The sequence below is a fragment of the Dermacentor variabilis genome, chromosome 2 (assembly GCF_050947875.1).
Source record: "Dermacentor variabilis isolate Ectoservices chromosome 2, ASM5094787v1, whole genome shotgun sequence".
In the NCBI taxonomy this organism is placed as follows: domain Eukaryota; kingdom Metazoa; phylum Arthropoda; class Arachnida; order Ixodida; family Ixodidae; genus Dermacentor; species Dermacentor variabilis.
Window position 1 is genome coordinate 186,896,811 of NC_134569.1, and position 16,613 is coordinate 186,913,423.

The following is a 16,613-nucleotide window of genomic DNA, read 5'->3' on the forward strand; positions in this document are numbered from 1 at the left end:
GCTGGCATGGTGCGTCCTTCAGGAACCGCGCCGCGGGGTGATCAGGGCCCTGATGTGACGAAACAGTGGGTGTTGCGTCCGTCAGCTCCATCTCGTCGGCAGCGCTTTCGTTTGTAGATGGTTCGCTAGCAGACGCTGCAGGGGACGCGCCGCCATCAGGAGCAGACGGCGCGTCGAGGATGGTTCCGGGCGCGCCCTTGCTCTGAGGGGGCGCGGAGGCGGCGGCTGTAGACTCGGCGGGATGTCGAGAGGTGGTGCTCGCCCTTCTTGGAGGGCCTCCGTCTTGGGCGGCAGGCAGAGAGGAGTTGGCGGCTGTTTCGCCCGAGTGTGGGGAAATGGCGCTGCCGTGGTCCGGTTGCTGCACGTGGCAGCTGGCTGCCCTGTGCTGCTCCGGGCTGGGGGGAGAGCTCGACGGCTGCTTACGTCGCCCGGTTGGCTCCTCGTCCTCGCTCTCCGTCTCGCGGGCGCGTTTCCGGGAACTGGACATATCCATGTCCTCGTCGTCGGAGGGGGGGAGCGGGACCGAAGCATGGGGCTCTTGTACTGGGTGGCCGTCCTGGAGAGGCTTCGAAGCTGTAGTAGGCAGGGGGGGATCCACAGGGAGATCGAGGGTGGCGGCCCGTTGACTGAGCCACTGGCCCAGCATGCGAGTGGCACGAAGTTCCAGGTCCTCCCTTGCCCGGAGTTCGTCGAGGGATGCAGGGCCGAGTGTCACCAGGCTCAAACTGGCATGGCGACGGTGGCGAACGCGTGGTGGGCGCTCTCCGGGCGAAGCGAAAACCATCTTGGCCCGAGACGTCAGAGCGACACGCAGCCTATCATATCTTCCGCGAAACGACCCTCGGGCGTTGGATGCGTCGGCTTCGGCTCACAGTGCACGTGAGACGCTTGTTGCTCGTGCGGCATCGAGCGCTGTCGGACTCCTTTCACGCGCCGTGTGCCTGCTGCACGTGCGACAGGTGTTCTCCCCGGCGGACCGCCGTGGTCTCGAGGGGCGTTAGGCGTAGCAAGGCGCGGGGCGGTCGGCGAAGATGAAGCTCGATATCTTGACCAAAACGCACTCACATGTAATGTAGGTGGTATCCGCCGGTTCCTTGAATCTTGCCGATTCTAACGGTGCAAAATGAAAGGGGTGAGTGGCCTTTCTGTAGAGATGAGCGCAGGACGCAGGAGCCCGTGTGAGGCACGTCAGTACTCCACGGCCCCCTGGCGGCGAATCGGAGGTCTTAGTCACGAGCAGCGTCCCGTAAGTTACGCCGGCATTCTCCGACGTCAACCCTCTGTGATGCCCATGCGGTCGCACCATCAGCCGCCGAGAGCCTCACCTTGGTCATCACCACCAGAGGAAACTTTGAGACGTCCGCCCGTTGTTCTGATTCCCCCCTACCGCCAGCGGCCCTCAGCTGCATTCTGGTCCCCGCCACAAGACGAGGCCTCGAGGCCTCCGCAAATTCGAAAAACAAACATATGGCACACTTTCGATAGACTCTGTTATAACTGCGGAGGCATCGACCATATTGGCCGCTTTTGCTGGTACCGCGACACCTCTTTCCGACCTCGTCACTTCTGGTCTGGTGGTCGATGCACTTGTGACGACTACATGCTACGACGCGAAGATGCTGCTTTTCAAGGTCCTACGGTAACGCGCACTCTGAACGAGCACTCTCTGCCTATTCCCCAGACCGACTTCGGCCGACGTTCGCTCTCTCCGTCCCCTGCTCATTCGTCTGCACCGAACGGACCTCCTTTTGCTGAACTTCAGGGAAGAAGGCCGCCCAGCTCATGCCGGGGAGACTAACGGCGCCGACCTCTGGGGGTAAAGTTGCGGGCCGACAAGACGAAGGAAAATCGCCGGTAACTCCGCTGCAGGACGCTGCGAAACCGACAAACCCTGATACCGACGAAATTGTGAATACCAAGGAAATTGTGAGCGCGAATCTTATTGTTTCCGTTGACGGACAGCTAGTGAAAGCGTTAGTTGACACTGGTGCCAATGATTCCATAATGAGTCAAGGTCTAGCCGTTCGCCTTAAGGAAGTAAATATGCCCTGGACGCCCATATAAGGACTACAGGCGCCCAACTGCTCATGCCTCTTGGAAGCTGTACTGCGAGAATCACCAACGAAGATCCTTCTTTCATGGCCACTTTCGTCGTTCTTCCAACATGTTGTAAAGATTTGACCATAGATATGGATTTTGTAAGATAATATTGCGTTATAATCAACATCCCGGACTGCTCGGGTACGTTTTATAAGAGTCCTGGCTTAATTCTCTGCTTATCGCCGCAGCGCAACTCCTTTTGTCTCATCGAAAATAATGGGGGCGTCCCACCTCACCCGTTTTTGCTTGTTTCGGTGGCATGTGACGTACCGTTTTATTGTGAAGGAGTTGCAGTCCAAGTAACCCCGTTGTTATTTACCCATTGTATCTCCGTTGCACGACGCGTCGTAAACCTCACTGATGGGCGCACGAACCTATAGTTAACAAATTTTAGCACAGAGCGACGTCACCTACCAAGGGTCACGGCCGTGGCCTATTTTGACGACGTCGCTGATGCTCGTGGCTGATTTTGAGTACTCGAGGAAGCGGCTATACAAGACCCGGCACCTGTTCTTGACGTCAACACTACTTTACCGCAACACGAGCGAGAACGCCCCTCCTCCCCTCGGAGTTGTATCGGCAAAACCCTGTTTCGAACAAAACCTCAGCCTGCAAAGGTGGTTCGTGTTACGTGGTTTTTCCACGGGTTCGAAAAAGTAACTGCGTCGCATTCGTGCGCGAGAGTTTCTCACAAAGCTTACAAAGCGCGTCGTTACTGACGTCTCACAAACCAGAACGGCTTCTTGCGCTCCTGGCCAAGTTCCACGACTGTTTTTTGTTTATGTCAAGGGTTGGTCGGACGCCCTTAACCAAGCACCAAATAGTCACAGAGGACGCAATCCGATTCATTAACACCCTTATCTCGTGGTCCTAAAGGAACGCGAGGCGATACAACAGCAGGTAAGCCAAATACTTGAAGACGATGTGATACAGACTTCCAAGAGTCCTTGGGCATCACCGGTAGTTTTGGCCAAGAAGAAAGACGGCAGCCTGCGTTTCTGTGTGGATTAACGAAGGGTAAATCAGGTGACAAGAAAGATGTGTATCCGCTTCCCCGCATACACGATTCACTTGATAGGCTTCGAAACGCTCATTGTTTCTCTTCCATGGATATAAAAAGCACGTATTGGCAAATTGTGGTAAACCCGAGAGACCACGAGAAAACCGCTTTTTTTCACTTCAGATGGACTATATTAACCTAAGGTCTTCACTTTCGGCTTGTGCTCTGCACCTGCTACTTTCTGACGTCTTACGGATACCCTGCTCTCGGGGCTGAAGTGGAAACCATACTTAGTCTATCTCGGCGATGTCATAGTGTTTTCCGCAACGTTTCCAGAGCACCTTGACAGGACTAAAATGGTTCTGCAGGCAATACGGTCCGCTGGTCTCACCGAAAAGCCGGAGAAATGTCATTTTTGCTTTGAGGAGCTAGAGGTTCTTGGCCATGTCGTCAGTCATGCGGGTGTCCGCCCGGATCCTAACAAAATTGCCGCTGCCGCGAAGTTCCCCGTACCGTCAGATAAAAAGGCTGTCCGGCGCTTTCTGGGCCTCTTCGCATATTATCGGCGCTTTATCGCCGACTGTTCGCACTGCGTTGCCGTTAACTCGCTTTAGGGGGGATTACGTTGATTTTGTATGGGGCGGCGAACAGTAAGCTGTATTTACCGATTTGCGGACCTACTTATGAATGCCCCTTGTGCTTGCCCACTTTGACGAGACAGCTCCTACAATGCCTCACACTGATGCCAGCAATGTTGGTCTCGGAGCCCTGCTTGTGCAGTGCCAAGAGGACACAGAGAGAGTGACCGCTTATGCAAGCAGAACGCTCTCACGCACAGAAGCAAACTACTCTACAACTGAAGAGGAGTGCGTCGCCATCGTATGGGCGGTTACAAAATTTGGCCCATATTTGTATGGTTGTCCCTTCAAAGTTATCATCGACCATCATTCGCTCTGCTGGCTCACAAATCTCAAAGATCCTTCCGGGCGATTAGCACGTTGGAGTATTGACGGTCATGTACAAGTCAGGGAAACGCCATACCGACGCCGACTACCTGTCTCGGGCACCCATAGAGTCGGCTTTTTCAGCTGAAGAGGAGACAGCATTCCTCGGTCTTCTCAACACGTCTAGCATTGCACAAGAACGTGACTACCCTGAGCTGCCTGGTGTGATTAACTTCTTGGAGAGACAAACTCATACCGCACCTAAGGCTTTTGCGAGATGATTGTGATCGTTTCTCTTAAGGAACAAAGTTCTATGCAAAATTAACTTCTCTTCGAGCGGATCCAGCTATTTCCTCGTCGTTCCTACTGCTCTTCATTGTGAAGCACTGGAAGCATGTCAGAACGAGATTACTTTTCGGCATCTATGATACACGCGAACGCTGAACAGAGTGCGACAAAAAACACCATTGGCCAGGACTGCCCGTTGCCGTGAAACACCATGTCCGGACCTTCCTAGATTGTCAGCGGCGCAAGTCACCTCCAACAAAACCGGCCGGCTTGCTACAACCCGTTAAAGTACCGCAAACGCCATTTGGTGAAATCAGAATGGATCTCTTGCGTCCACTTCATACTTATACTACGGGTAACCGCTGTAGTATTGTAGCAATTGACTACCTGACGCGCTACGCCGAGACAAAAGCTATTCAGAGAGGCGGAAAAGCAGAGGTGGCACGATTTTTCATTGACAATGTTGTCCTGAGACGGGGCACATCTACCATCGTCATAACAGACCGAGGCACCGCATTCACAGCCGCGCTTTTAGATCACCTCCTGATGCTCAGTGGCACGACTCATGGAAAGAAAACAGGCTACCATGCACAAACAAATGGACTAACAGAGCACCTGAACAAAGCAATCAAAGACATGCTTTCAATGCACCTGAATAGAGAGCGCTGAGGTAGGGACGAGATTCTGCTTTACATGCCATTTGCTTATAACACAGCTAAACAAGAAACGGCACGGATGACTCCATTCTGCCGTGTTCACGAACGGGAAGTAAGCACGATACTCAATGCCACGCTACCACACGAACCTGACGACATTGGCACGGGTGCCGGTGCGTTTACGCAACGTGCACAAGAACCCAGGCAGCTCGCACGCGTGCGAATATACCGGCAGAAAGAGTACGACACCGGTCGCTATAACGCTCTTTATAGACCTGGAACTTACGGACCCGGTGGCCGAGTATGGGTCTGGACGCCTATAGAAAAACGGGGACTATCCGAGAAGCTCCTCAGACGATATTTCGGACCCTATAATGTGCTGCGACGGCTAAGTTACGTTACATCAGATAGCCCTTACTGCACAAGGCGCCGCGAACACTGTTCCGAACTTTGCACATTGTGCGCATGAACCCCTATGTCAGGGAGTGACTGTACGGCGCACTTTCCTTTCCTTCATTGTTTAGCATCCGGGCGATGCTCTTCTAGAGAGAGGGCAAATGACGCGTGCTCTGTGTAGGCATGTAGAAGGCGATGAGGATAGTGCTTTAACGGACTCCTTGTAGTGGTATGGGGAAATGCAGAGACGAAGAAGACGTCTTTGTTCTGGTGCTTTTGCAACAGGCTGTTCCGCTGTCTTGCTCAACGTATTGGTGTCTCTTGTTCGCCTTGAACCGCGACAATATGAAGAAAGAAATTAGAAAGAAAAATTTGTACGATAACACGAAGTAAAATGTCTTGCTATATGAGGCTCGAGCTGGTTGCCTGAGGACAAAAGCATACCGGAGCAAATATTCGCAACTAGATGAGGCATATGTAGGCTGCAGCAATAAACTAGAGACCACTCTGGAAATCCTTATGGAATGCAAAGGAATTAACCCATTGAGACCCGTAGGTAACACACACCTTCCAGAAGCGCTTGCATTTATTGTTCACGGACGCATCAACCAGTCAGCAGTAGAGGTAAGCAAGAGACGTTTGGAATATAGGTGAAAAAAGAAGCAAGGAGGATATACGACCCGACCCGTTACAACAATGTGTAGCGGTACAAATTATACAGAGAAGTCTTGAGGAAGAGAAATGGGATTAGAGATGTTTACAAAAATGCTAGCGTGAAAAATATGTATAGCATGCCTGAGTAAGTCAAGCTGGTTAGGTGACTATTTCTCACCACCCCGTTGCAAAGGGGATGCCAATAAGTTAGTGTTTAATTATTGGGATGACTATAGTTTGTTTCCACGAGGACGGAATGTACCCGATTAAGTACCTAGATCCTGAAACACTAAAAAAACGCTTGCCTATATTTAATGCCATGTGGGCGACTGGGTACATTCTGTCCTCGTGGAAAGAAGTTATAGTCACCTCACTAATTAAGCAAGGCAGAAATGTATTCTTGGCCTGCCGGTATAGACCAATAACAGTAAAGCTGTGTGCGCACGCTTATTAATAAAATGGTAAATCGACGCTTTATTTGTTCCCTAGAAAACAACAAAATACTAAATCTCTTCCAATGTAGTGCCCGAGATGGTAAGTCGACAATAGACAACATTGTTCGCACTGAGAAAAATGTCAGAGATACCTCAATACAAAACCAGTCTGCCGGTGTTTCTAGATCTCAAGGAAACATAGGACACGACATGGCGCTTCGGGATTCTGCGAGATATTTCCGCGATGGGAGTCAATGTAGATATGTCAAACACAGTCGAAAGCTACCTGTCTAACTGCACGTTTCGCATAAGTGTGTGTAATGCTTTATCTAGGCCATTTACAGAGGAGACTGGTGTGCTGCAAGGGGGCGTGCTCAGCTGCACACTCTTTATTGTAAAGATTAATTTTCTGAATTCAGTCATTCCATGCACTATGCATTATCCTGTAAGTGTCGATGATTTGTAGGTATGTTTCAAATCATGCAGCGCTGCTATCTGCAAACGACCAGCTGCAGCTTGGATTAAATAAATTGTATGAGTGGGCGAATCAAAATGTGCTTAAAATAAACGCACTGAAAAGTACGTGCATGCCCTTCTCAAACAAAAGAGGCGTGGCACCAGTGCCAAGCCTAAAGATCAATCAAGATGAACTATCGATAAGCATTGAGCACAAGTTCTAGACTTTAAGCTCACCTTCATCTCCCATCCTAAACATCTGAAGGAAAAACATCTGAAAGACGACGAACCTTTTAAACTATCTGTCGCACAGAACATGGCATAGTAATCGAAGTTGTCCTTTAAATTTGTACAAGGGCCTTGTCCGCTTAAAAAACCTGGACCATTGTGCACCATTTAGGTATCCACGATACAATCAGTGCCTTCAGGACAAGTCTTGTAGAAAAACTCTACGTAGAATCAATTCTAGTGCTCACTCCGTGTAAATAGGTCATATTTCAGCTTGACCGTATTGTTTGAAAGTACATGCGGATCCTTAACATCCTTGCCACAAAACTGTACACAATGTGTCTTGTGCCGTAATTTTTAATAATCGGCCCACAACGAGGCAGCCCATCTCACTGCGCGTGAGGCAGCTCTGTGAAGAATAGGTGTCCCACATCTGGAACGCCATCTATTGCGTTCAGCACAACTGCTACCGCACCTGCCGTGGCTGCTTAGTGGCTTTGGTGTTTCGCTGCTAAGCACGAGATAATGGGATCCAATCCCGGCCACGGCGGCCACGTTTCGCTGAGGGCGCTATACAACGATACCCGTGTACCTAGATTTAGGTGCACGTTAAAGAACCCTTGGTGGACCAAATTATTCCGGAGTCCCCGACTACGGCGTGCGTCATAATCAGATCGTAGTTTTGCCAGGTAAAACCCCATAATTTAATGAATAATAGCAAAACTACTACCGCTGTGGCAGTGGCAGCTGATAGAATCTGACACATCATTTATCAGTGTCGTAAAGCACTCTACACAGGCGCACATTCGGATGCACTTACATGAGCTTTGCGCCAATTACTCATGCCCAGAATTTTACACCAACGTATAAAAGTTGCACGCTGACGTGTCTTATGCAGTCGTCGGTCCATAATTTTCAGAATCCGATTCTCTGCACCCATTAACAAGCATCTTCATTGCTGAGGCCTATGCACTATTATCAGCTGTGAAGCATATTACGCAATTAAATTACAGAATGCAATTGTATTTACGTACTCATTAGGCGTAGTTAAGGTCTTAATGTCATTAAAAAGCATAAAAATTCTGTAATTATTGAACTATATTCGTTTCTGTGTGCTATTTGTGCTGTTGAACAACGTACTGTAATGTGCTGTGTGCGTCGGCCCAGAGGCATTGAGGGTAATGTGCTTGACTATGAACTTGCTGCGCCCACAGCAACGAAAGCTCGCAACGCTCCCATGGCTGTCGCAGCCTTAGATTTGAAGCCTTTCCCTTGGGATGCTGAAACGTCTAATATGCTTCACCTGATTAACCACCGTTATGAATTTGACCATGAACAACGAAATCACGGGAAGCCGATGTCCCGTTATGCCGCTTGAGAACAGGACACACCTACTGCTCACACAACTACTTGTTGACGGATGATGAGCCTCCTATCTGCGGTAAATGTGGTCAGAGGTAGAACGTCCTCCACGTCCTACTGGAGCGTTTGGAAGCATACCTAAAAGGGGAAAAACACTTTTCTCTAGTTTACAGACAACCGATTGCTCTTCATGTAGCAATGTTTCTCGGTAAGGAATCGTTACTTAACGCAAGATCAATTTTTGATTTCTTCAATGAAATACCGTTACTACATGTTATCAACATGATGAATTCATTGCACAGAATTTCTTAAAAGGCCGCTCTTGTGGTGGAAGATTTTGTATAGCGAGCGCCTTCTTGCCCTTGCTTTCGAAGTCCCCTGATTAGCCACTACTGCTACTGACAGTGACACATATTAGTATATCGCTCCTTCGCTGCATATCTTTTACTTTCTTCCATCATATTATTCTACACCTTTTGTATGACTGTCATATTTGTCATACATATTTTACGCACTCTATCGCGAAATCTCTTGGTCACTATAAACCGCCTCAATATACACTTTGACATCGACTACATCATACCATATCTTGGCGCTCTTTGACCATCCCTGGCCTTTGCGGCATAAAAGCCCATTAATCATCAATCATCCAATCTAGAACCAATATTATGCATTGTCTCATATACAAGCTAATAGGATAAAAACAAAAACGAATTGCTAGTGTCTTTCAAGACTGCTCATCCTGTCTTTTCCATGTGCACTGCGTAAGAATCATAATTACAATGCTTTGAACCTATAGTCCAGGCAATAAAGTTTGCCCCTGTCATTGACTGGCAAAGTGGGCGCGTTGCTGATGATCATAAATATGCTTCTTAATTATCTCATTGCAGCAACCAGTGAAAGCTCTACGCGTATTTTTGTACTGGAACACCTTCCACTTTCTAGCAGATGTCGTCATTTTAACGGCCTTCTTCGTTGCCGTCCTCAAACAGGTAAGTTGTATGATGATCGTTACTTACTTTAAGTTACGTTTACGTACGTTTACGTTACGTTTACGTACGTTTACGTACGTTTACGTTACTTTTTCAGTGTCCTCTAAGTGTTATAAGTGGTTAGTACGAGGTCAATATTACCTACTCAATCGTCTAGCGGTAGCTGCCTACGCCTTCATGTAGTCTATACAGCGCTACATTGCGTTTGACAGCAATTATATGGACACTCTAGGCGAATTTCGACCATCGCCGTCCGCGTCGCCGTGAGGTTCTGTTGAGTCCAAATGCAATCAGGCTCCATCGCGCTCAGCACGCCGTAGTCTGTTCGTGAGCCGATCACATTGGTGTATCGATGCGTGCTCAATCTTGAAGATCACGTGACAAAGCGCTCGCAAGGTAGGCGGGAGGCGAGGATGAGCACATCGTACCGTTAACAGGCGTGCACTAGGAAGGAGGGGAGTGCAGGACAGCGCGCTTCTACTCGTGTAGCCCGACAATGCGCCGCCCGCGCTCGGTCTCAATTGGAGGTAATATCCACTGGTGCAAAAGCTGGGCCACGAAATCATATTGAATTTTTTTTTGTACACCGTGTAATTGGAAGCCCCAGCTTGGACCCAAATTCAGTTTATTTATTGATGTGCAGGAAAAACGATGAAATGCTCAGGCGAGACAACCGCTGGACCAATTTAAATGAACTCTTTTGCATTTGAGAGAAAAAGGTGAAATCTTGTAACCCTAAGCGAAATTTTCGTTTAGCACCTAAAATCTTTTGCTTGCCATAATTCGGATAGAAAAAAGGAGCACGAAGTTTACAAACCTGTGATGCCGCATTAAAAACAGATATCGTGGTTATGTAAGCTGATGCTGTGTTCCTAGCTCAAGCGGCCAAAATACAGATATAGTTTTGCAGCCTATGGGAAATTGTTCGAAAATGTAGAAGTGCCTTGCAAAAGCCCATTTCGCAAATTACTGCTATATTCCAGAGCATTCTCCGATACATAAATTTGTTCCCTTTATATTTAGTATTAGATGAAACTTAGAGATTTATGGTGTTTAGATTATTTATTTAGTTCCATGTTAGGGTTGTAAGCTTGGCTAGTGAATTTCTGGAAATCTTGCAACCTTAGAGTATTAAACACTGTGTCGCATGAAATATAAATCCGATGCCTACCGTTCCTAGAAATAAAACGTTTATTTTAAATGCTGAGACACTTCAAAGTGCGTACGCTGGTCGCCGAGAAAAACATTTTCTCCGTCCTGATGTATTTAGACGAGCCCCGAGCTAAAGCATCCGATGCAGACAAAGCATCTATACAAATATGCGTTTTCATCTTGTTCTTTTCAACAGCAAAAGTTCGACGGAAACGCGGGAACAAATGATAGCAAAACTGCTTCATCTGTCACGTCCGTTTTTCGCCTTTTGAGAATGCTTTACGCCGAATCTCCTGTGAGAGAAAGCGTTCGATCCGTTGCTGGCTATTTCACAACGTCGGATTCACCACAGACCAACCACTCGCGTAATTACATCAAGAATTCAACCTCGAATCTGTGACGAAACCAAGGCTGCCACGCCCAAACAAATTTAGAGCGAGGTACAAGATACGACTTGTCACTTCACTCAAAACACTTCCTATAGCTGCGCTAAATGGCCGTCAAAGTATTCAGGATTTCACTGAGCATTTACTTCGTTTGTTAAGACATTTTCTTGGCCCCAGTTGGTGAACTTTCTGTGTTTGGTGTTTACTGAAGGATATGCTTACCGCTATAAAGACGCAACACGGTAACAAAAAGTGTGTTTCGCAAGCAGTGGAAGGTCTATCAGCATTTACAGTACAAGGCAAAATTACCCAACATGGCACGATAGCAAAGTTTAACGTTGCGCAGAAGCCGTTGCAGCACGCTCACGAGATGAGAAGGAAGGAAAACGTTCGGCGTTGTTCAGCACCCAGAGAAAGAATTACGCACATTTACCTTAAAGGGATACTGAACAAAAATATGAAAAAATTGGCGGTGCATCGAAATCCGACTCGGTGGCGCGCGTGGTGGCGGCTGCGGCGGCGACAGCAGCAGCAGCAGCTGCTGCTGCTTCCTTTGGTGTTGCAATCTTTCATCCACTATGGGCATGATGAGAACAATATTGATTTATCTGATCTTCCCGCTTGTGGTTTCAGATGCTCTATGGCTTTGTTTATAAGGCTTTTTATGCCTTCATTGCCGTACTCTTCAAAGCGATCTATACTTTTCGAAGGGCAGAAGACGTTGCGAACACGCACAAACGCTACTATTTGCGATGGTTTCGCTTGTCGAGGTGGCCAAATCGAAATGCGCGAAGTGTCTCAAGGCACTGGCTTGGGCGTTGTAAATTCATGAGGGCGTTTTATATCGACACTCCATGCATGCGTCCGTGGCGTAATTAGGTAAGCATCAGTAAATGATAGCTGCGTACCAGTTTCCAACCCCAGAGACTGAACGGCGCCCTAGGGTAGAAGCATTGTTAAACATGCGCGAATATTAATGGGTTCGCGCAATAAGCCCTGTTCTTAGAGGCTGGTACCCCGAATGTTTGTTACTCTGTTTTTGTGCTGTTTAAAGTGGCAATAAAGAAAAAGGAAGCGTCCGTGGCCCAATGGTTTCTATATCGGGCTTGCGTGCAAGAAGCCCTATGTTCGAACCCTGCCATTGGACAATTTAGATAACGCTAATTTAAATATTTATTACGCAGTACTTTGTTGAAAACGTAGAAGTTAACCGCGCTTATAGGAGGGATTGCTGAGGTGTTCATTGTCCTCCAGTCGATGCAACAAAGAAAATGAGAGCTCTGAGATGCCATTAAGTATCAGCAATAACGACTCGTTTGTATTCCTAGTCACCAAGACAATGTGTGAACGGCCTTAAGGATGCTCTTGTTATTCTTTTTCTTTTTTTTCAGTCCAATGCCACTGAAGCCATTAGTGCATCACACCCATTTATTTTCATTGCGACGGCTCTTCGGGTAAGTACGTTGGTCACTTTAGTTCACACGTAAGGGTTCATTGGTACAAAAATTTATTTATTTACTATTCCTACTTTTAAATGCTGTAGCCACAACAGAAAGGAGTGGTAACGAATAGAAACAAGTGGAGACAAATGATTTTTTAGAAATGCTAAATTATAGCGTGGTAGATTGCGGTGTTCATTGAAGATGCGTCCGGAATGTCAACAATGGAAACGGTAAGCACGAATGATGGGTGGTAAAAAAGAGTGATGGTTCCTGTTAGGCAGGCTTGCACGCCGTGTGTGGTCAGATTGGAATGAACCGTAGAATTGTGGTGTAATTAGTTCTACCTTCAAGACGTGACTTTAGCGATTAACCTTGTAGACTAGGCACAGGTGGCCACATTTGCCACATAATAAAATATTAGGGAACGTTAGTGCTTTTTAGAGCGCCACTCTTAGGAGCCCCTTGCTGCGCTGCGTGTCGGCATCCCTCGGCATAACCAAGCGAACCTGCACAACGAAAAATGAACGAGTGAACGCGGAGCGCAGCGGGCGATGAGGGACGATGATAGCGAAGAGAGCGCGAGGCGGAAAGCGGAGGAGGATAGTGCAACGAAACCAGGAGGCGGAAAGCGGAGGAAGAGGCTATGGCGAAAGCGTGAGAATAAAAGCGCAGTTCCGCGCAAAACGGGCTCTGCAGCAACGACCTCTACGATACGGCACCAGAGTAGCCTGCCATCGTGTGTTCCCCGATGACGCAATCGATAAAGTATGCGGCGAGCGCGTCTACCGATACCATACCTGGAAACAAAGCGCTGCATGAACGGAAGTCTGTCTGTGGCGGCTGCTGCAGATTGCGCCACACGTGTCACCCACGCGCTGCATCTTGTGATCTCTCTATTAGCGAGCCAGTCGCGCCACACTTCGCTCCTTTTCTAGTGTGCCCCGTGAGACGACGTTAGCGCCAGCCAAGCTACTGTCAGCGTTCTCTTCCTAATATAAACCGCGTATTTATATAATCATACAAAATATTGACACGTGAAATGAAAACACGTATAGAGCCACGCTCAAATTTCGCATTCAATAGTATCGTAATATTCAGTGAACTTTTCCCTGCCTGTTACACAGGAATGACGGGGATAGTTAGAATAAAACGACCTACTCAATTTTCGAATTGCCTCAAAGATGAAGGCTAAAGGCTCACTTACACTAGGCCGACCTAACACTGATTTCGGTCTACCGACTCTCGGCGGCCGCAGTTTTTTACCTTCGTCTCACCGCCTCTGTCACACTGTACCGACGCCGACCTCTCCACCGATTGTCGGCAGATTGTCGGCGTCGGTAAATTATCAGACACGCCGACACAAAGGGAAAAACGCTGTCGCAGACACTTGACAGACCGAAATCGGTGTCGGGTCAGCCTAATGTGAGTGAGCCTTTACTAATGCTTGACTTTTATCCCCAATGGCAGATGCCTATTCTAGTTATCAGCGAGTTTGGGTTATGGGTGTTCCAGTTTTGCTGAATTAGGCACAGTGGAAAGAATATGAAAAAGACACCCCACATGCTATAAGCATAAGCAGTAATATAATTAGCATGCGGGCTCCATGGCAGATCATTATTAATGTGAAGACTACGGTACTTGTGAGTACTGATGAGACAAAAGTTTCATTCTGTAGATATATACATTCATTGCCAGTCTTGAGCATACGTAATATGCACATCGATTTATATTTGTTCGTGTTAAGATTTACTAGTCAATTCTTACACCAGAGTGAGATACTTTAGCGATCCCCTTGTTGTTCACGCTACGCATCAGGGTTGGTAATGTTGCGGTATATTACACAGTTATCCGCACACAGATCATTGATGAAGTTACACAGTCAAGGAGCCATTAATGTAAATGAGGACAAACATTTTAAATTGCTAATTACGAAGCTAAGTAAAAATGAATTCCTAGAAAATTTCGTTCGGGCCACCTGCAGCAATGCAGTCACCGAATTGTCCGCGGTTCGCATGTGCCTAAGTGAGTTCATAGCCATGGTGCGAAACGTCGCCTTACGCTCGAAAACGGAAGACGTGAACGCCTCATGCAGTAAGCATGTTTGTTGCTGTAGCAATTACGCACACACTCGAGGCATTGAGAAAGAAATTCAACAAGCGGGGACACTCGGCGAAAACTGGCAACAGGAAACACGTCACGCCTATTGTCAACCCTATCCGTTAGTTGACACGAGCATCGCAAAAAAAGAATGTGAAATGAACCTACAGGCAACGTTTTATTTTTTCAAGGCGAAAGGCCTTTCTAAGCTCATGGTGAACTTTGTGTCAGCAGACCTGCCCGCTGAAGCGTTATCGCGCCACATGAAGACAGATTAAATAATGAAAAATTATTGATAGTGACAGTTCGGGTGAACGATAACGTTATAATAGCGCTTGGTAGATGTTAATAATGACTAGCAATTACTAATAATGACTAATAATGATTCGTGATCACTACTAATGACTCCAAAGTACCAATATGTCTATCTATGGCTTGTAATGAACACAATTGATTAGAAATGACTAGAAATGTCTATTAATGAGTAGTAATTACTAAAATTACTACTAATGACTTTACTAACGGCTACGAAATGACCAATGTCAAACGACAGCTTGTAATGACGAGAACCGATGACAAATGACTAAAACTGCTTACAAGTCAGCAGTAACGACTAATAATTACTGAAATGACTTATAATGACTACTAATGAGTATGAAATGACCAATATTTCTAACTATATCTTGTAACGACTACAATTGATTAGAAATGAGTAAAATGCTTAGTAATGACCAGTAATTACTAAAAATGACTGAAATTACTTGTAATGACTACTAGTAACTACGAAATGGCCAATATGTCCAACGACGAATTGTAACGACTACAATTGATTACAAATGACAAAAGATGTTTGTTAATGAGCAGTAATGAGTAATAATGACTGAAATGACTTGTAATGACTACTAATGACTACGAAATGACTGACATGTCTAACGACGACTTGTAACGACTACAATTGCTTACATATGACTAAAGATACTTAGCAATCAGTAGTAATGACTAATAATGACTAATAACATCTAATCACCCATAATGAATCGTATATGACTTGGGATTACCGTAATTACTTGAGGTGAAGAGAAGAAGGAAAGAGAAAGACAAGGAAGAGAAACAGGAAAAGAAAGAAGAGAAAAAGGCAAATGATAAGAGGAGGAAGAGTATGCTATCGCCATGCACCTATTGTGAGAGGTCTTAAGAGACCCTGTAATTCTTTATTCTTTCTCGCTAAAGCTAAAAAAAAAAAGTTTCGCGTATAAATGAACTTATACTTTGCGACTAATTTTTCTTGCGTTACCTATCAAAAAGCTAGCGGCACGTCAGACTTGCCATAAGCATGCGTCATTCACCAGACATGCCACCGAAGCGAGCGAGGCCGGCTGTGCATGTGAAGCTTGCCTGCTCGGCGATCCGTCTCTTTTGGATGTAGCGTGTTTGTTCGGCTTCCGGCGTATTCTTGCGTTTGTTCTACACTTCGACACGGCAGCACTGCACTATTGGACTACGGCAAGGTGAGAAATTCTTTTTTTGACAGTCTGCGACGCATTTAAAGCAGTTTTGGCTTCCACGGCACTGAACCGAGACTTGTGACGCAGTTAACGATGAACAGCTCGACCGTCCTGGCGTAGTTAATTTGAGTTAATGACCCATACTGGGAGTTGTTTCTATGAGTCTCAACATTATTATAACTTATTTTGATAGCTTTTTGGCACACTCGCCTCACCCGTTGTTGTGACGCAGTTAGGGAAAGGCAGCTCAGCTGAGCGCCGCAGTTAGTTTCGCGTGAACTGAATCTTACTGGGAAAAGTTCGTGACACATTCTCTGACCCCCCTAAATTTTTGTAATTCCTAGTTTTTTGGGATACTCTTGAGGCACACTCGCCGCGCCTGAAGTTGTGTAGCAGTTTGCAAAAAGGCAAGCCGGCAGTGGTGGCACTTTATTTGGCGTGTACTTAATCTTAGTGACACAAGTTTGCGACGTTTTCTATGACCCCACAACATACACCTTCTATCGATACTCACGCTTGTT